Below are 22,392 nucleotides of genomic sequence, written 5' to 3'. Positions count from 1 at the left end.
TGACATAAAAGACCACGCCCTTTGCACTGCAAACTAGGGATGTCTGCCTCAAGTGGCCATTCTGTGTGTGCACAGAGAATGCAGTAGATACCAGCTGGGGGTGGAAGCGGGGTGACAGAACATTTTCCTTAGTGGCGGAGGCTATCCCCTCACTTTTCTTAGTAACTGTGCTGTCCCTCTGCTATGGTCTGAATGTTCATGTTCCTCCAAAATTCATGTTGAAATCTAATCCCCATTGTGATGACATTAAGTAGTAGGGCCTTTAGGCTTTGCCCTCATGAATGAGATTAGTGCTCTTATAAAAGAGGCTTGAGGGAACCATTTGCCCCTTTCACCATGTGCAGTCACAGTGAGAAAGTGCCATTTTTTAAGGAGAGTGTGAGCCTTCACCAGGTACCAAATCTGCTGGTGCCTTGATCTTGGAATTCCTAGCCTCCAGAGCTGTAAACAATACATTTCTGTTGTTTATAAATTACCTGGTCTAAGGTATTTTGTTCTGGCAGCCCAAATGAACTAATACACCTTCTTCTTATTTATTTGTTAATCATTAATAAATTTATTAATAAATTAAATAAATTAATTAATTTATTAATAAACAGCCCTTGCCCTACTAATCATGGGGGTATTATAGGCACATTACTCAGGCTAGGTCAGTTATATTATATTATTGATAATATACCATCTCTCTGTCCTCAGGGATTGATCTATGTATAATCATGTGGTTCAAGTAAGCCAAGAGCCCTTCCCTGGAATTTTTCAACTACACCTGGAAGAGAGAAGTTCTCTTTCCTTTAGGATCATTAAGTTAGGAGGCTGCAAGCCCAGAGTGGCCTGTGCCATGTACCTTGCTATGTGAATAAATTCTACTTGTAACAAAGTGAATGAAGCCAGAATGCAGAAAGGACAAGAGACAAGTTGGACAAAGTCCCCAAAGCATTTGAGTCCCTAGATATACATGTCCCTAAGACCAGCTCCTTCCTTTCTCTTTCCATGGCTATATAAGGAGGAAGATAATGTATATAAAGTATACAAAGTACACATAATGTATACTTTATATACATTATGGTATACCATGGTAATACATTACATTACCTAGTTTACCATGGCAGAGTTGGATATCTGTCACTCGCAAGCAAAGAATCTAGATAGTTTCCCAATAGATGGAATATATATGAAAACACTTTCAGTAAAATTTTTATCTGACTAGTGGGATAACTAATCACAGACCCAAAACTTGATTTCTAGGTTTATTTCTTGAGGACGCTTTTCAATCTTTGGCTTCTCCATTTTTAAAGAGGTTTTTCAGAGTAGTAGCTAGCCTATAGCTATAGGCTGGTGATTCCCAAAGAAAGACGTCAGACTTCTCACTGAGAAAATATTTTAGGACCAGAAGACAGTATAGTATCAGTATTAGTTCATATAGGGAAGATTATTTTGTAAGTGCCATTTAAATATTTCTTTTTAAATCTATCTTATAGCTTTGAACCTTTTTTTCTATATAGATGTGGAGTTCCTTTGATGGGTTTCTAACAATGTCAAATTCATGACTTCTACTTTTAAGTCTGTGATATTTAAGATACTTAAAAAGCATTTACATTTGAATCCAATTATTAGACATGATGGCCAAATTCTACTTTAGATGAAACATTGCCTAAATTAGCTGCTCCCAACTATATTTATAAGAAAACTTTACATTGTGACAATATATGCAAATTCTATTCCTGGTGAGGAGATGACATTGCTAATAGCAGAGAACAGTGGCCTGACAAGTCTATTTTCTCACAGGAAATATGAAGAAACACTTGCAGTTGAGGTTTTGTTTGCCCTTAAAGTTAATAAATTGCACGATCTAATAATAACTAATTGTGCCTTCCCTCCGTCATAAAGCTCTTAAAGCATTTCTCAATCAATTAGCAGCTCAGGGACATTATTATTACTGGACATTTTGCAAAATGAATGTGTTCAGAGTGAATACAGAGTAGACTTTACTGCTGAGCGGCTCAGGGTGGGCCTAGGTCACAAGCTGAGCAAGCAGGGTTTGAAGTTTATAAGGAAAGCTTTCAATGTCTCACCAGCTTACTGGCAAGGTTGCTTGGTCCCTTGCTTTTATTTTTCACGTGTTGCTCTTCTCATTACTTATGTGTTGCCCATTAAATCCAGCGCTGCAGCTGAGGTCTGGTTTTTCTATATTTCCAAATTGCATTGCTGGATTGCTGCCTTTGATAAGATAAGCTAAATGTGTATGCCCAACCAGTGCAAAGTCCAATACTGCATAATTATGCAGTATATTTGGTTGGCATAGGCTAGCAAAGCCAGGTGATTTAGGTCAGAATGTATTTTAGATTAAGGTCATGCTGGAAACCCACCAAGACTTATGGGCCAGATTTAAACATTCAAATGCCACCAACTTCTGCTCTGGCCCACTGAGAGGTTGTTGAAGCCCTGTGCAATTAACTATTTGCTCATAGCAATGGGTGACCAAAAAGGTGGTAAAATGATGTGGTGCAGTTTTCCTGGCACCTTTACATGTAGACTCTGCCTGTGACTTCTTTGGTTTACATGGTATTTAATTTACATGGTATGTTGAATCAAACACAGGTCTTTTTGTGGATCCTCCAAAAGGGAGTTTTAAGGTTGCTTGAAAGGCCTTCCATAACTTACTCGATTATCTGGAGGCTCTCAACCTGACTGGAATTCTGTTTTATATTTGGTAGTTTAAATAAAGGAAGGCCCTGGGAGCCTAGGATACCCTATGATGCCAAACAGAAATATACTCCTCGGCTCTCTTCTCTTAGCCTCTACCTTAAGGTGACAGAAAGGCCATGTCTTAGCAATTGGGAACAGTATGATAGGCTGAATCGTGTGCCCCCTCCCCAAAGATGTCCATGTCCTAATGCTCGGAGCCATTGCATGGTACCTTACACAGCACAAAAGTACTTTGCAGATGAAATTAAGTTACAGGTCTTGAGATGGGGAGATTATCCTGGATCATCCAAGTGGGCACTAACTGCAATCACCAGCATCCTTTTAAGAGGGAAGCAGAGGGAGATGTGACACTGACAAAAAAGAAGGCAAGGTGGCCACAGAGGCAGAGACTAGAGTCATGCAGCCACAAGTCAAGGAATGCCAGCAGCCACCAGGGCTGAAGCGGCAAGGAACGGGTTTTCCCCTGGAGCCTCTGGAGGGAGGCTGGCCCTGCCAACACCTTGATCTGCAACTTCTTTCCAGCTTCCAGAACTGTGAGAGAAGAAGTTCTGTTGTTCTAAGCCATCAACTTGCGGTAATTTGGTATAGGAGCCATAGGAAACCCATGCAAACAGTGAAGTATAAGCGGGGAGAGAGGAAGATCCTCAGTCATGCCAGGACCTGCCTCAAGTTAGGAAGTGTAGAGAATATACTGTGGTCCAGGACTGGCCTCCAAAAGAGCCTCAGACTGACTGTTTGGGTCCAACACACAAAAAAATTTTTTAGTGGATAAAAAAAAAAAAAGAATGTGAGCCTGAGACTGATGGTAGGAGTTTGCAGACTTCACAAACCTTGGGTTATGCCCCAAACTACAGACTGTCCATTCACTCAAATCTGGAGTTGCAGGTGTATAAATTGCTAAATGCTAATGGTCTGTGGAGGGATGTATTTATCTGGCTTTCCTTTATCTCAGCTTTGCTTTTATCTGACAGAATTTCACTGTCAGAGTTATTTTATCTATTTCCCCTACTCTGTTTTTGGTGGGAGACTTTTTTATAGCATGGTTCTTGAAATTGCATAACTGAATACTGAAAATCTTCACAAAACCCAGCATCTCTCTAGGCCTTTTGGGCAAAAAGAAAAGCCTGGCATCGGCAGTGAAGGAAGATGGCAGCCCAGAGCTTCCCCACGCCATTGCACGGGCATGTGGGCTGCGGCACGTTCAGTGACGTGTATGAGCCCACGGAGGACATGTTTCTGCTTCTGGACGCACTCCAGGTAGCGGCTGCCGAGCTGGCGGGAGTGGAAATATGCCTGGAAGTAGGGGCAGGGTCTGGTGTAGTATCTGCATTCCTAGCCTCTATGATAGGTCCTCAGGCTTTGTACATGTGCACTGATATCAACCCTGAGGCAGCAGCTTGTACCCTAAAGACAGCACGGTGTAACAAAGTCCACATTCAACCAGTTATTACAGATTTGGTCAAAGGCTTGCTACCAATATTGAAGGAAAAAGTTGATCTTCTGGTGTTTAATTCCCCCTATGTAGTGACTCCACCCGAAGAGGTAGGAAGTCACGGAATAGAGGCAGCTTGGGCTGCTGGCAGAAATGGTCAGGAAGTCATGCACAGGTTTTTCCCCCTGGTTCCAGATATCCTTTCACCAAAAGGATTATTCTGTTTAGTTACCATTAAAGAAAACAACGCAGAAGAAATTTGGAACATAATGAAGACCAAAGGTCTGCAAGGAACCACTGCACTTTCCAGACAAGCAGGCCAAGAAACTTTCAGTCCTCAAGTTCACCAAGTTCAAGCATACAATGTGTGCCCAGAGCTACTGGAAACTGAATGCATTTAGCATATCTTGAAACTGAAGTCATTCATTAGGTAAAAAGGAATTTTATCAGAAATTTGTCATTAAAAAAAGGTAGAAAGGTGGAACATTCCCTTTCACTCAGGCCTATAGAATTATTTGCACAAGTACAAGTAAATATGTATATTTATAATTTGCATTTTAAATATAAAAGTTATGTATGAAATATTTATTTCAGCATTATTTAGTAAGGCAACAGAATTGATCTGGCAAATGTCTTCTTTTTCATACCAGTCCATAAAGGCAGTTTGCTTTCAGATGGCAGGGCCAGCAATACACCTTCACTGTTATATCTCCGGTGTATATCAACTCTCCAACTCTATGTCATAATTTAGTTCATAGGGATCTTGATTGCCTTTCCCTTCCACAAAATATTACACTGATTGGTTATATTAATGACATTATGTTGATTTGACCTAGTGAGCAATAAGTAGAAACTACACTAGACTTAGTGGAAAGACATTTGCATCAGAGGGAAGGAAATAAATATGACTACAATTCAAGGACCTTCTACCTTAGTGAAATTGGTAGAGATCCAATGACATGGGGCATGTTGGAATATTTCTTCTAAGGTGAAGGAGAAGTAGTTGCATCTTGCTGTTCTTACAACGAAGAAAGAGGCACAATACTTAGTGGGCCTGTTTGGGTTTTGGAGGCAACATTTCCCAATTTCATTATGTTACTCCAGCCCATTTACCAATTGACTCAAAAAGCTGCTAGTTTTGAGTAGGGCCCAGGACAAGAAAAGTCTCTGCAACAGGTCCAGGCTGCTGTGCAAGCTGCTCTGCCACTTGGGTCATATGATCCAGCAGATCCAGTGGTGTTTAAGTGGCAGTGGCAGATAGGGATGCTGTTTGAAGCTTCTGGGAGGTCCCTATAGGTGAATCTTGGTTTAGGATTTTAGAGCGAAGCCCTGCCATTACCAACAAATAACTAGTCTCTTTTTGAGAAACAGCTCTTGGCCTGCTACTGGGCCTTACTAGAGACTGATACTTAGTGAGTCACCAAGTTACCGTGCAACCTGAGCTGCCCATCATGAACTGGTTGTTATCTGAGCCACCAACGCACAAAGTTGGATATGCACAGCAACACTCCATCATCAGATGGAAATGGTATACACATGATTGGGCCTGAGCAGGCCCTGAAGGCACAAGGAAGTTACATGAAGAAGTAGGCCAAATTTCCATAGTTTCCACTTCTGCTATCTGCCTTCTCTCTTCCAGCCTGCATCTATGGCTTCATGGGAACTTCCCTATGATCAGCTGACAGAGAAAGAGAAGACTTAGGCCTGGTTTACAGAGGATTCTGTATGATATTCAGGTACCACCCAAAAGTGGACAGCTGCAGCACTACAGCTCATCTCTGGGCTACCTTGAAGGACAGTGGTGAAGGGAAATCCTCCCAGTGGACAGAACTTTGAGCAGTCCCCCTGGTTGACTTTGCTTAGGAGGAAAAATGGCCAGATATTCAATTATATGCCAATTCATAGGCTGTGGCCAATGATTTGGCTGGATGGTCAGGGAGTTGAACGTAACTGGAAAATTGATGACAAAGAAATTTGGAGATGAGGTGTGTGGATAGATGCTGAATGGGCAAAAAGGGTGAAGATATTTGTGCCCTGTGTGAATGCTCACCAAAGGGTTAGCAAAGAAGGATTTTAATAAAGTGGACAAGATAACCTGTTCTGTGGATACCAGTAGGCCTCTTTCTTCAGCCACCCCTATCATCACCCAGTTGTCTCATGAACAAAGTAGCCATGGTGACAAGAATAGAGATTATGCATGGGCTCAGCAATGTGGACTTCTACTCACTGAGGCTGACCTGGCCAAGGCTACCTATGAGTGTCCAGTCTGCCAGTAGCAGAGACCAACACTGAGCCCCTGATATGACACCATTCCCTAGAGTCATCAGTCAGCTGCCTAGTGTCAGGTTAATTACATTAATCCACCTCCATTGTTAAAGGGATAGTGTTTTGTCCTTGCTGAAATAGAGCTTACTCTGGATACAGATTTGCTTTCCCTTTGCGCAATGCTTCTACTAAAACTACCATCCATGGACTTATAGAATGTCTCATCTATGACCATGATATTCCACACAGCATTACAAGGAACTCAGTTCACAGTAAAAATGTGGCAGTGGGCCCATGCTCATGGAATTAACTGGTCTTACCATGTTCCCTACTATCCTGAATTAACTGGCTACGTAGAGCAGTGGAATGGCATTTTGAAGACAGTAATAGCACCAGGTATATAGCAGTGCCTTGTAGGGCTGGGACAAGGTTCTCTAGAAGGCAGTCTATGCTCTGAATCAGCATCCAGTATATGGTGCATTTCTCTTATGACTGGGATTCTCAGGTTCAGGAATCAAGGGGTCAAAATAGGTGGGACACCATTCGCTATTAGCCCTAGTGACCCACTAGTAAAATTTTTGCTTCCTGTTCCCATGACTTATGCTCTGATGGCCTGGAGGTCTTACATAGGGTGGAATGTTTTCCACTGAGAGACACAATAATGATTTAATTGAACTGGAAGTTTAAGACTGCTCCTCGGCCATTTTGGGCTTCTCAGGCCTCTAACTCAATAGACAAATGAATTACAGTGCTGGCTGGGTGATTGTTCCTGACTACCAAGTAGAAACTGGACTATCCCCATATGGTGGTAAGGAAAACTATGCCGGGAAGACACGAGATTCCTTAGGGCATCTCTTAATGTTACCATGCCCTGTGATTAAGGTCAGTGGAAAACTACAACCTAATTCAGACAGGACCACTAATGACCCAGACCTTTCAGGAATAAAGGTTTGGGTCACCACTGGGTAAATACCATGACCGGATGAGGTGCTTGCTGAAGGCAAAGGGAACACAGAATATATAGTGGTGGAAGAAATACTAGCTTTGATCGTATGACCAGTTACAGAAACACAGATTGTGATTGTCGTAAGTATGTCCTCCATATTTTGCTGACTCCATTTTGTGTGTGTGTAGCTTTGTTTTCTTTCTTCTCATTTCCTTATTCTGTAACATAAGATGCATTGATTTTATAGCATAGTGTTTAAATATTGTTAATTTTTAAAACTGGCTCCAATGTTCAACCTTGATTAATTTTACATCATATTATTTAAGTTATAGGATATCAAGGAGAGAGTAAATATCACATGAAGACTTTACCTTCCCTTCTGGGAAATGGGTTCGTGTGTTTCTGGTAGAATGCTGGATTGTTAATCATGTTAGATGGAATTATGACCTTGTTATTGTCTTTATGTGGCAGTTACGTATGGTTTAAGGAGATGTGTATGGGTGCCAAGTTGACAAGGGTAAACTTGTGATGGTTAATTTTATATGTCAACTTGAATAGGCCACAGGGTGCCAGATATCTGTTTAAACATTATTCTGGAGTGTCTTGAGTGTGTTTACAGAGGACATTTGCATTTGAATTGGGGGACTCAGTAAAGGAGATTGCCATCCCCAAGGTGGGTGGGCATCATCCAATTTGTTGAGGGCGTACATAAAATAAAAAGCAGAGGAAGGAAGAATTCATCCCTTAAAAGAAAAGAAAAGCCTGGCATCCTGGTTACCTGCCTGGTTGTAGTGGACCTCCTCCCTGAGCCGTGCTGGGAAGCGGCGTGCCCCTGGGGCAGCAGGGAAAGTGATCCTGGAGCACCGTGGAGAAGAACTACCTGGCTATCCCCAGGCTATGCGGAGTCTGGATATTAAATAACGTGTCTACTATGCAGAGGCTCTAACTTCTGACATGAAGCCGTTGGGGAAGCATCGATGTGCTGCTCACAATTAGGAGCTAGTGGAAATCCAGCCGAAAGGAACAAAGTGATTCTGAGGACAAAATAGCTCAATCAAGTGAAAAGTGATTTCAGACCTGACATCAGCTTGACAGTAGCAACTGGGTTCTTATTATTATCTGCTTTTGAACCTCAGTAAGAGAACTTGCCTACCTTTGATACTGTAAGCAGGATCCTTCATGTTTAAAGATTAAAGCAGCTTTCTGGCTTGTTAGAAAGAATTCGCATGGGAATGGGTTTCACAGCCAGAAGCTGAGCTCTCTCAAAAGGATGTCACTCTGCAGCAAGATTATCTCCCCCTTCCATGAATACCAAAATAGCCCCTGATTAATTCTTTCCATTAGGAGCCCCATGTCCCCCTACTGTTAGATTTGGGATTGAAACAATATAGTCTGATTACCAGTGTGTCCTGTGCAGTTTAGATTGTAAGTGTGAGATGTGAAATGTAAGAATTTTTTTTTTTTTTTTTTTTTTACATCTTGTCACTCCAGATGAGAATATACTTTGGAAGTGAAATTAGAAACAATGCAATGTTGATTAAGGACTAGGACTCTCACACGGCCCACCGTGACAAGATTTTGATTGGCATTATGTAATTAAAGGGTACTTTAAATGATTGCTAAACATAACCAGCTACAAAAAGGTGACAGAAGAATAATTTTAATATAGGAATTTTTAAAAAGTTATACTCTTTCATAATATGTATAAAACACCTGATCGAACATTTAAAAATTAAATCTGTAGAGTGTGCTGAAAGGGTTATATTCCACAGTTTCTGCTTTTTTGTTTACATAAAGCAATACTTTTTTTTTTTTTTGAGATCGAGTCTTGTTCTTGTTGCCCAGGCTGGAGTGCAATGGCGCAACCTCGGCTCACTGCAACCTCCACCTCCCAGGTTCAAGCAATTCCCTTGCCTAAGCCTTCTGAGTAGCTAGGATTACAGGCACCCGCCACCACACCCTGTTAATTTTTTGCATTTTTAGTAGAGACAGGGTTTCACCATGTTGGCCAGGATGGTCTCGAACTCCTGACCTCAGGTGATCCACCCGCCTCGGCCTCCCAAATTGCTGGGATTACAGGCGTGAGCCACCGTGCCCAGCCTTACATAAAGCAATAATTTAAGGCACACTGTATTTGCAAGAAATTGCTAGTTAATGTGTATAAATCATTAGGGAAAAGGGGAAGTTTTGAGATATAAAACAATAGTATTTTAGAGGATAAATACCAATATGCCTTGATTTATCCCTCCTGTGATAGTATTTACTGAATATAATTAAAATAATTAAAATTTTTAATTGTTTTACTATCCATAAATTATCCTCAATCAAAATTTTTAATTGTTGGCTAATTTGAACATACTTCTATGGTTGGGGGGAGGTTTGGTCTGAGAGAGGGGAACAGAAACAGCCCTAAATGCTTCCTCCTGCTCCCTAAGCAATACTTACAAACCCGAAGGCCCTATTGCAAAAGCATCCCATTTGCAATGTCACTAGGGAGTTACCAAAATGCAGAGAAAAGTATGTTCTAAAGATTGAAAAAAATTAAGTTGATTTTAAATTTTTCTCTTTTTTTCCTAATCCCCAATGTTATAGTATGATTTAATATCTATATTTATGAGTTAACAATAGTGGACACACAATTTGTTAGTGTGAGTTCTATGTGTTTTTGCCAGAAAGGTCACCCTTGATGGTCAAGCCCAAGGCTACTACTCGTTGTCCATGCTTAGGCCCACAAGCTGGGAGAAAGCTGCTAGAAACAGTGGGCATGCATCCTCCTAGGCGGCTCCTCCCAGGCACTCTTAGGTGACTGGTGGTTCCCTTGCAAATGCACTTACAGAGCAGCAGATCTTGTTAATTATTCGTGTAACCAACCCTGAACTTTCTCCTTTGCCTCTTTTTGAACTTAAGGAATAGAGGGAACTGAACTGATCTGACTACAAGTAAACAGGCATAGAAACTCCTGATTGGCATTATTAGTCTTCCCTAAAGAGAAACACAGTAGGGCCCTCTTAAATGTCAGGTTGAGAGCATTTGACAAACCTGGACAGCCTAAGAGAAAAATGTTGCTAAATAGTTCACAGCAAGCCCTTCACATCACATTCCTACTTTCTCCTATAAATTGCTTTGCGACAACGGGATAGGTGGAGAAGACCTTTATTCCCATCAGATCACTGGACTCTTTGTCAGGACTTGGTTCCATCCTGACTCTCTGATTAACTATGGTGACAGTTCAGATTATTGTCCCCAAGGGGCTCACTGGTTTTTCAGCATTAGCAGTAAACTCTGTTGTCTCATTCAGCAACCCAATTACCCATGTAAAAGGCTGATATGGCAGGTAGGTGTAGTGGGAGACAAAAGAATTGTAAGCCTCAGGGAGTTCTGAATCTGCTTGAGATGATTAAACATACACACAGTGCTTATTCACCACAGGAAGGAAGGAGGGAAGGAAGGAAGGAAGGAAGGAAACAAGGATGGAGGGAAGGAGGGAGGGAAGGAAGGAAGGAAAAAAGGAAAAAAGGAAGGAAGGAAGGAAGAAAAAATTTTGGAAAAATTCCTGCTCTCCTTTTTATTTCTGTTCATTAAATTGAATTGTTTAAGAATTTATTAGAGGTTCAACTTTTAATTTTTTAAACTAGTGAATTATTAGCATTTTAATAAATAATATTTAATATCTAGTAATGAAGTTTCAGAATATTACACTACCATATCTTAGTATCTATTAAGCCAAACCAGACCAAACCAAATGGAAACAGCAAAGTATTTTTAATTAATTAATTAATTTATTTTTTAAATTATACTTTAAGTTCTAGAGTACATGTGCACAACGTGCATGTTTGTTACATATGTATACATGTGCCCTGTTGGTGTGCTTGCACCCATTAACTCGTCATTTACATTAGGTGTTTCTCCTAATGCTATCCCTCCCACCTCCTCCCACCCCACGACGGGCCCCAGTTTGTGATGTTCCCCACCCTGTGTCCAAGTGTTCTCATTGTTCAATTCCCACCTATGAGTGAGAACATGTTTGGTTTTCTGTCCTTGCGATAGTTTGCTCAGAATGATGGTTTCCAGCTTCATCCATGTCCCTACGAAGGACATGAACTCATCCTTTTTTATGGCTGCATAGTATTCCATGGTGTATATGGGTCACATTTTCTTAATCCAGTCTATCATTGTTGGACATTTGGGTTGGTTCCAAGTCTTTGCTATTGTGAATAGTGCCACAATAAACATATGTGTGCATGTGTCTTTATAGCAGCATGATTTATAATCCTTTGGGTATATAACCAGTAATGGGATGGCTGGGTCAAATGGTATTTCTAGTTCTAGATCCTTGAGGAATTGCCACACTGTCTTCCACAATGGTTGAACTAGTTTACAGTCCCACCAACAGTGTAAAACCGTTCCTGTTTCTCCACATTCTCTCCAGCACCTGTTGTTTCCTAACTTTTTAATGATCACCATTCTAACTGGTGTGAGATGGTATCTCCCTCATTGTGGTTTTGATTTGCATTTCTCTGATGGCCAGTGATGCTGAGCGTTTTTTCATGTGTCTGTTGGCTGCATAAATGTCTTCTTTTGAGAAGTGTCTGTTCATATCTTTCACCCACTTTTTGATGGGGTCGTTTGATTTTTTTCTTGTAAATTTGTTTAAGTTCTTTGTAGATTCTGGATATTAGCCCTTTGTCAGATGGGTAGATTGTAAAAATTTTCTCCCATTCTGTAGGTTGCCTGTTCACTCTGATGGTAGTTTCTTTTGCTGTGCAGAAGCTCTTTAGTTTAATTAGATCCCATTTGTCAATTTTGGCTTTTGTTGCCATTGCTTTGGTGTTCTAGCCATGAAGTCCTTGCCCATGCCTATGTCCTGAATGGTATATAGCAAAATATTTCTTAAAAGGGGGACAACAGCCCAGCAGAGATAGCATTTAGTTACACAGTACTGCAAATGAGCACTTCCTAAAGTCACTGTTGTCCTCCTTTGGCATTTCTCTAACTTTGTTGAATGAGAAAGGGGCTGAGCTTCCAGCAGAAAAGGAAGAGAGCCATAGACTGGCACTTGATCGAAATATAATTCCTTAATAATTTTTTGAAATAATTTTAAATTCATAGAAAAATGCACTAATAGTAAAATGAACTATCATATACCCTTTATTTCTTTGCTAATCCCTAATTTCCTAATGTGATATTAATATTTTACCACCTTTGCCTTTCATGCTTTCTCTAAATGTATTTATACATTTAGGGTTTTTTGTTTTTGTTTTAGTTTTAAGAGACAGGGGCCTTGCTATGTTGCCCCTGCCTCTTAAAAAGAGGGACCTTGCCATGTTGAGGCTGGACTCAAACTTGTGAGCTATAGGGAACCTTTCACCTCAGCCTCTCAAGTAGCTGGGACTACAGGTACGCACCACTGCATCTAGGTAGTTTTTTTAAAACCTTTGAGAATAAGTTGCAGATATATCTCTTACTCAACACATCAATGTATATGTCCTAAAGACAAGGACACCCTCCTATATAACCAGAGTACAGTCATCAAAATCAGGAAAGTAACATTAATACAATACTACCATGTAATTGATACTATTGTATTAATTGGTATGCATGTAAATACTACCTCAGAGCCCATTCATATTTCTCTGATAATCCCAATAATGTCCTTTATAGTTCCAGGATCACGTGTTGCATTTAGCTGTCTGAGTCCTTAGTCTCTTCAGCTGGGAACCCTTCCTGTGGTGTGCTGCTAAACTGCTTATGTGGTGGGGTAGGGGGGCTGATTTGTAGTGGTTGCCAATGATTATGGTGTGAATATTCCCATTCTGGCTGATTTCAGGTTACCAGCTTTGTGGCACTGAACTGCACAGTTGGGAAGAGATGCACAGCATCAGTTTTCTAGAGTGGGGAAGAGCCAGTACTAGCTGGCTCCAATGTACCACTGACCGTTCCTCGTTCCTCAGTCTTTCCTTGTGTTTCATGACTATGTTTGTTTTGTTTGTTTGTTTTGCAAGTACAGAGCTGCTACTTTGTAGCATGGCCTTCAGTTTGGGTTTGTCTGCTACTTCTTCACATTTATATTCAGTGTATGCCCTCTGTGGCAGGAATTTCACGGAAGTGACACTGTGCTCTTTGCAGTGCCTTGTCTCAGAAGCATGTGATGATGACTTGCCTCATTACTAGAGATGTTCACCTTCTTTCTTTCTTTTTTGAATTTCACTTAGGTGTTAACTTTTATCACTTGATAAGATGGTGTCTAGCCAGGTTTCTCTGCTGTCAAGATAAAGAATATTTTATACCTTATTTAATAAGTAATTAATAGGCATTTTATGGAGAGACTACATTGAGACTATTTAAATACCCAATCCTCCTTAAACTTTTACCTACTGGTTTTAGTATCCGTTGGTGATTCTTGCCTGAATCGATTATTTCTGTTATGGTTGCCAAAGAGTGATTTTTAAAATTTCACTAACCCTTCTAATATTACTAGTTGTCATTCTACTGTAAGGTAGATACTTCCCTTCTCTCCAATTTCTTTATTTATATTGATATGGACTCATGGATTTCTATTTTATTCAGTGGGTTATAATATACTATCATTATTTGTTTTGATGCCAGAACATTGTGGATTTGGCTAAGTTGAGCCTCTTTGGGATAGTGTCCTTTTGACAGGTCCTCATCACTCTTGGATCAATTCCTTGCTTTCTGGCAGAAGATATTCCAGTCATCTTCCTCTTTCCCTGTGTCAGCCTTGGAATGAGCTATTTTCCAAGGATCCTTGGTTTCTTTGAGTGGAAAATGATATTTAGCAACCAGGATCTGGGCAGTAGATATGCTCATTCTACTGTAGTTTCATTGCTTCTAGGCCTTCTCAGAGCTAGGAAATATAGGTATACACACACACACACACACACACACACACACACACATTGTGGTGGACACAATCATGTATCTCTCAGAGACTCCTTTAAGAGAGGACTTGTTGCAAAGAATTGCCTTGCCCAGTGTCACACCTTGCCTGGGGCAGTCCACATCTTATACTGATTAGGAAAAGATTATAAAGGCTGGTCATTTTGGTCCAATGAGGAACAACTCTGACAGGCCACACATGCTCAAGAATGGGGTTGGCCAAGGCTCTCTTAAGCCTGCATTGCAGTTCAAGTTCTTCTGCCCAATCCGTTTGCTTCCACATGTTTCGATCCCTAATAATACCCTACACACCAAACTTCATCTCAGCATTTGCTTCTAGAGAGCCCAATCTGCAACACACACACACATGCACACACATACACATCTATTTCTGTATTTACAAATATGTGAGTTCACACCAACACCTCTAATTCTAACCAATCACTGTAAGTTTGTTCTAGTCTTCCCCTCTCCAATCATCATCAACACATTTACTTATTTTCTCCATCCCTCTGTATGTAGGCGACCTCCTGACCGTGCAGGATGTCTCTTCATTCCTGTCTCCACCAGACTGACCCCACACGCATCCTTGGCCCTGGCCCTGCTGACCTCACTGGCTGTGTTAGCTGAATCTTCAGCACTGATCAAAAGGAAGGAGAGTTCAGTTCATGTTATAAGACAGAGGGTTATAACATTTCATATAAGTAATATGTTTTATTTGGTTTGAAAATATATTTCAACATTAAATAGTGCTTGTTTCCTTTTTAGTGGTGACTGAGGTCTACTAAAATTGAAATTCTGTATTATAGTTTCATCTTGTATCAAATGGAAAAGTGTTTTTAGAATCAGCATTTTGGCACATATAATAGAAAAGACATGTCAAGAGAAGGCTCTAATTACTTTAGGAAGTTGCTCCACAAACAGCAATCAGTTCTAGCTGAGACAGAAAAGTCTTTGCAGAGGAGGAGAGGGTTTGAACTGGCATCTCCAGGCTGTATTGGCTTTGAACAAATGAATCAGAAGTATACCAGGGAAGGAAAGATGGTAAGTGAAGTCAGGGTAGAGTGGGTAAGGACAAGGAGTATCAGGTGACAGTGATTAGATCAATTTGGCGGAAAATAGTCATGTAAGAATATGGGAGATAAACCTGGAAAGTTAGGATCCTGACCACGCTTCAGATTTTATTTTGCAGGCAATGGGTAGATACCCTTCATCCTTTGACTATCATGATAAAGATGAGGCTGGCAGCATTGGTCAAGATGCACTGATGGGAGAGGAAGCAGTTAGGCCGTTACTGCGAGGGTTTGAGTGCTGAAGATAAAGACACTGGGAAGGAGGGGAGGGGCAGGTATAGCAGACAGGGTCTAATCAGGGAAGCTGACCCACTGTGAATACTATGGAATAAGGATTTATTTTAGGCATGGACCTTATACTATTGTGAAAGGACAAATGAAAGATTTTCAAGCTGAGGCAGATTTGAGCAGAATTATAGGCTGAGGGGGAAGAGCCAGTAGAAAAAAGAGAGACTGACGATATATTAGAAAAGAACTAAATCCTGAAAGAGCCTGGAAAAGGTAAAAACCAAGAGCTCAGGAGGAGTGGTTACTCTCAGAAAGGAAGCATGTATATTCCTTTCATACATACGCTGTCCCCCCACCAACCCCCAACAGAGGAAATCCCGGCTCCCTCTATAGAATTGCTGTTCATTATCTTCAGACTAATAAGCACCGTGCATTTTTACTTCTAACAGTACTTCATAAGGCAATCATACATTCTCAGATTAAAAATATAAGTCACTTGGCTTTTTACACAGCTTTTGCTTATTAAACTCAACTGCACTGGAGCAATTAAATAAAGAGAACTATCTTACAACTCACTGGAAAAGGATCATCTGTAGATGTCAGGGTTCTGGTATTTTTATTCCCACTTTAAATTTAAAGACATGGGAGCTTGTTAAGCTGGCTTTTTTATTTGGGGATTTGTGGAGTTAGCAAATTCTGAAGGTCTTCAGTAAGATAATTTAGTAAGAAAGTTTGTGTATATCTTTCAGTGCAGGTGACATTCCAGTGAAGTATTTCACAGCGTGCAGAACACGGTCATTTTAATAAAGCAACATCCTCAACAGTCACGCATATTTCTTTTTTATAACAAGCATCTTGTTTGGTAATGGCAGGACAGCAGAGTGAATATCCTGCCACATTGAAATTCATGAAGTTCAATCCATTTTATGAAATGCACTTTTTGCTATACTCTTTATAATTTGCTATCTCTATCCTTATGACTTAGGGATTTGGGAAATACTCACCTGGTAATAACACTTTAAAATGCATCTCCCCTGCAGTATACCCATTATGCTGATTGAACTCAGAAATTCTTAAAATATAGCCTGCCTTATCTATATAAGAATAATTATCTGTGGAGGATGCCATGCTTAAAAGGTGTAGGGGGAAAAGAATAATGGCTCCAGTGGAGGATCGTCCTGGGATTCAGCATCTTTGTAAGAGCAGCTAGAATCATGCTGTCAAAATACATTAGGCAAATCCAAAGATTAGAATCCCTCTCCTTTGTAAAATGAAAGGCGAAAATGAGTAAAGTGCATACCTGGCTTTGCTTTGGTTCAATTCCTTTCTCTGGGCTGCTCTGCCAAACCTTGCTTATTGAAACTAACCTGGGAGAAGAAACGTCTGACTTATGGAATGTTTTCAAAGAAATGCAATTTTTATACTCTTCAATACAAATAGTAACTCAAGCCAGGTGAAAATTTAGCTAGGTGGGTGTTCTGGGAGAGCCAGTTTTGTAACTAGAGCTGACAAGGGCTTGTAATTAGCATAGTGACTATGTGTGCAGTAGGTTGATCCTTCTAAAGTGCTGTCTTTTAAGCACGTTTTAGTTTTCAGCATTCAGTGTTCTTGCAACTTTCTTTACCTTAGTAATCTTTCAGAAATAAACTTCAGTCCTGTTTCTGTTTCATGAATTTATAATTAATGGGACTTCAATTACAGAGGGTGTGTGTGTGTGTGTGTGTGTGTGTGTGTGTGTGAAGCCGTTTTATTTTAAACAAAGGAAGGAGAAGAGGAAGACGCAAGTTATAGGCCAAGATGTCATATAAGTTCTGAAGATGGGGATAAGGGCACAGTCTTAGGGGACATGAATTGATATTTTTCTAGTATATAGCGTGTTTCAGACTCTGAATTAGGGGATTTTGTATTAGAAGCCAGGAATTCTGAATCCAGAGATTCTTATAATTAAATCTACTCAACTAATTCTTGAAATGCCAAATATTCTCCCTCAAAGGTGTGTAGGGCCAAGAGTTCCCCTTGGCCCTCTGAAGTTTCGCTGAAAAATCAACTTGCAAAAGGCAGGTTAGTTGGAGATAAGAAATACAAATTTATTTAATATGTATACATAGGGGCCTTCAGAATGAAGACCCAAAGATACAGGGGAAATTGTCCATTTTTATGCTTAGGTTCAACAAACTGTGGACAGCCATGTATAAATATGATTAGACAGAAAGACTATGATCTAATGTTAACAGAGTGAGTAGGGGAAACACAGCAAGGCCTGTGCGTCCAGATTCTTCTTGGCCTTTCTAAGCATGCATTCCTTCCTTCTGAGTATGGGGCAGAACCCTCTCTGGAATGGAGGTCTTATACCTACGGTCAAACAAAGTAGTCAGATAATTTATTTGTGGCCACTTTTTACATAGAAAGGTGGAGGGAGGCCAGGTGCAGTGGCTCACGCCTATAATTCCAGCACTTTGGGAGGCCAAGGCAGAAGGATCACTTGAGGCCAGAAGTTTGAGATCAGCCTGGGCAACATGGTGAAACTCTGTCTCCACTAAAAATACAAAAATTAGCCAGGCCTGGAGGTGTGTGCCTGTAGTCCCAGCTACTCGGGAGGTTGAGGCACAAGAATTGCTTGAACCCAGGAGGCGGAGTTTTCAGTGAGCCGAGATCACGCCTCTGTACTCCAGCCAGGGCAACAGAGCAAGACTCTATCTCAAAAAAAAGAAAAGAAAGTTGGAGAGATGGAGAGAAAGTTAGTTTATGGCTGGCTGTGGGAAAAAGAGGTTCTGATTTTGATGACCTGGGGAAGAGCGGTTTTAGTTTCTATGGCTACCCCTAGGGCAGAATTGGAGACAGGAGGGCAAAAGGTCAGAGAAAAACTTCTGTTTCCTAGACCTTCATTTTGGGGTATTGTTTTCTGAGCCCCAACAAAAGACACAAAGAGCCTTGGGACTAGCTCTTGAGATCAAAGAGTAATCAGGAATCATTTAGGTAGCAACCTTAACTAGTGGAAACAAAGTAGATAACCTAGAAGAAAGCCAAAAAATAAAATAAAATCTGCCCCACCCCACCAAAAAATACCATCAACAAAAAGCCTTTGAAGCAAAATCAAGTACTGAGCAAATAAAACAGATGGCCTCACATCACATGCACTGTTCTTACACTAGAGCTTCATGAGTTTTCACTTAGAATGGATTTACTCTTATTTTAGACATAATTTTAACTGGACTGAATGGCTGGTTTCTTAGCTAACTGGTGATTAGAAGCAACCTGTGCTGGCAGTGGCAGCTGTGATTGCCAATAATTTAATACTGAAGGAGAAGACATAATCTAATACATCTAGAAGACATCCAAACTCAATGCCTATCAATCCAGAGTCTTTAATGTAGGGAATAAACTGCTTCAAAAACCCCTAAACATATTTTTATTTTATGGTGCAGAAAAATATGACTGAGTAATCAAGCAAAGATTAAGTTATGTAAAATGGACTCCCATTAAAGTGGGAAAATATTTAAAATATTAAAATGTTTTAAGGCCGGGCACGGTGGCTCACACCTGTAATCCCAGCACTTTGGGAGGCCAAGGCGGGTGGATCACCTGAGGTCGGGAGTTTGAGACCAGCCTGGCCAACATGGAGAAACCCTGCCTCTACCAAAAATACAAAATTAGGGCCAGGCGCGGTGGCTCACGCCTATAATCCCAGCACTTTGGGAGGCTGAAGCGGGCGGATCACGAGGTCAGGAGATCGAGACCATCCTGGCTAACATGGTGAAACCTTGTCTCTACCAAAAATACAAAAAAATTAGCCGAGCGTGTTGGGGGTGCCTGTAGTACCAGCTACTCAGGAGGCTGAGGCAGAAGAATCGCTTAAACCTGGGAGGTGGAGGTTGCAATGAGCTGAGAGCGCGCCACTGCACTCCAGCCTGGCTGACAGAGTGAGACTCCATCTCAAAAATAAAATAAAATAAAAATACAAAATTAGCCAGGCGTGGTGGTGCATGCCTGTAATCGCAGCTACTTGGGAGGCTGAGGCAGGAGAATCGCTTGAACTCAAAAGGCAGAGGTAGCAGTCAGCCAAGATCGTGTCATTGCATTCCAGCCTGGGCAACAAGAGTGAAACTCCATCTCAAAAAAAAAATTTAGGAGCAGAGTTTCCACTGCATTTAAATTTCAATGATAAGAAATATTTTATTTGTGGCAATGCCAGCAAAACACTTCTCTTTTATCCACCATTTTCCTTAATTATTTACTTGCTCATTATTTTTACCCATCCTCCAACATTTGATGTGGCTGAGGTGTTACTATATTGAGACATTAAGGAAATATTGCAGTTTTATTTTTATTTTTTATTTTATTTTTTAATTTTTCTTCTGGTTCACAACATTCCTTTGGAACCAATAGGAAATATTGCAGTTTTAGATGCCTAATTTCCAACTTGATCTTAAATCACTTATACAGGTCTAGCAATTCTCAGGATCAGAAATGCAACCTGGGGAAATGCTTCTCTGATAAAAGAAAATTGAAGAACCTTGGAGTGTCCATGAGAAATGAACCATAACCAAAGACAGTTCCTTTGAGAAAAATTTCATTGTAAGTGAATGCTCCTTGTCATTAATACACATCTTGTGCATATAAACAGAAAAATCATTGTGGCAGTGTTATAGATTCAAAAGAATAAAAGGAAAAGGAAACATGAGAGAAACAAGGAAGATAACAGTTAAAACAAGGGATGAGGGCCCCAAATAGAGCAATGCAAGTACTTATCAATCTGCTTCTTAGCTCAGACTAAAGTAAATTCTTCAACTGCACCAAAATAATGCACCAACCCAAAGGTTGATGACCAGCCTGAACTATGTCCTAAGGCAAACTTTGCTTGAAAACTCTCTTTTAAATTTCAGTTTCTTATATAGGTATATATATATACACACACACGCACATCAAATATATGTATATACATATAGATTTGATGTGCGTGTGTGTGTATATATATATACTTATATGTATATACCTATATGTATATAGGTATATATATAGATATACATATACATATACATATATATACCTGTAATCCCACCTACTACTTGGGAGGCTGAGGCAGGAGGATCGCTATGTATATACCTATATACCTATAGGTATATAGGCATAATAGGTATATATACCCCATATGTATATAGGTATATATACCTATAGGTATGTATATAGGTATATATACCTATAGGTATATATACCCCATATGTATATAGGTATATATACATCTATATGCATATAGGTATATATACACCTATATGCATATGGGTATATATATATAGGTGTATATATACATATATATACACACATATATAGGTATACATATACATATATACACATATATACGTGTGTATATATGTATATAGCCATATATACGTATATATATGTATATAGGTGTATATGTATATATGTATATAGGTATATATACATATATACACACATATATACACACATATATACACACGTGTGCATATAGACACACATATATACACACGTGTGCACATAGACACACATATATACACACGTGTGCACATATACACACATATATACACACGTGTGCACATATACACACATACACACGTGTGCATATATACACACATATACACACGTGTGCATATATACACACATATACACACGTGTGCATATATACACACATATACACACATATACACATGTGTGTATATATACACATATATACATACGTGTATATACATATATTTGATGTATATATGTATATACATATATTTATTTAGAACTGTTCAGTTAACATATCAATTATATTAACTGCTTAGTTTATATATATACTGAACAGTTATATATATTAACTGTTCAGTTAATATATATATGCATATACATATATATTTATTTAAAACTGTTCAGTTAATATATCAGACATTTATTAAGCCCCACAATATGCCAGGCCTATTTGATCTATATAACCTATTAAAACTGTTCTTTATCAATTAGTTCTGGAAATCTTTGGTGATACACGCACATACACACACCTGCAAACACACATGCCCATGCCTATGTTTTCATTCCTTTTTTTTCTTTTTTTGTGAGACAGGATCTTACTCTGTTGCCCAGGCTGGAGTGCAGTGGCACAATCACGTCTCACTGCAACCTCAACCTCTAGGGTTCAAGCGATCCTCCTGCCTGAGCCTCCCAAGTAGTAGCTGGGATTACAGGTGTGTGCCACCATACCCAGCTAGTGTTTTCATTCCTTTTAAATAATATTAATCAAGTGTACCATTTCCTTCTGATCACTCTCTTTTCTTTTCCTACAAAATTGCAAACCAGGAATATCAAGTCTTATACAAACAGTAAAGAGCAATTATAATAAAACTGGTTCAACAAAATTGCAAAATTGGCTGATTTGATCTCCTTTGCCTTCACAAGGTGCTCTTTCTGTAACAATATCATTTAATTTCCACATTTATTGAGCACTTAGTGTCAGACACTAGAAAACCTGTTCTCAGGCTGGGCAAGATGGCTCATGCCTATAATCCCAGCATTTTGGGAGGCTGAGGCAGGTGGATCACTTGAGGTCAGGAGTTTGAGACCAGTCTGGCCAACAGGGCGAAATTTTGTCTACTAAAAATATAAAAATTAGCCAGGTGTGGTGGTGGGTGCCTATAAACCCAGCTACTCGGGAGGCTGAGGGAGGAAAATCTCTTGAACCTGGGAGGCAGAGGCTGCAGTGAGCCGAGATTGGGCCACTGCACTCCAGCCTGGGTGACAGAGTGAGACTCTGTCTCAAAAAAAAAAAAAAAAGAAAAAAAAAAAGAAAACCTGTTCTCAGATAATATTTTAGTATCCACTAATTATTTGTT

General features: G+C 39.9%; 1 protein-coding gene and 1 pseudogene across 9 annotated transcripts in view; both read left to right on the top strand.

The window, feature by feature from the left end:
- Positions 1–22,392, top strand: part of SMCO4 (single-pass membrane protein with coiled-coil domains 4) — a 146,894-nt gene that overhangs the window by 4,230 nt on the left and 120,272 nt on the right. For 6 of the 9 annotated variants that reach the window (XR_010127618.1, XR_010127613.1, XR_010127614.1 and 3 more), the window contains exon 2: positions 19,991–20,122. The exons of the other annotated variants lie outside the window; for them this stretch is intronic. The gene's annotated coding sequence lies outside the window, so the exon portion shown is untranslated. The remainder of the gene's footprint in view (positions 1–19,990; positions 20,123–22,392) is intronic. 9 annotated transcript variants of the gene reach the window in all.
- On the top strand, positions 3,498–4,549 carry LOC129008726 (methyltransferase N6AMT1-like; annotated as a pseudogene).

Source organism: Pongo pygmaeus, chromosome 9, assembly GCF_028885625.2.
Source record: "Pongo pygmaeus isolate AG05252 chromosome 9, NHGRI_mPonPyg2-v2.0_pri, whole genome shotgun sequence".
In the NCBI taxonomy this organism is placed as follows: Eukaryota; Metazoa; Chordata; class Mammalia; order Primates; family Hominidae; genus Pongo; species Pongo pygmaeus.
The sequence above is the reverse complement of the archived record's forward strand: the minus strand, read 5'-3'. Positions and strand labels throughout refer to the sequence as shown.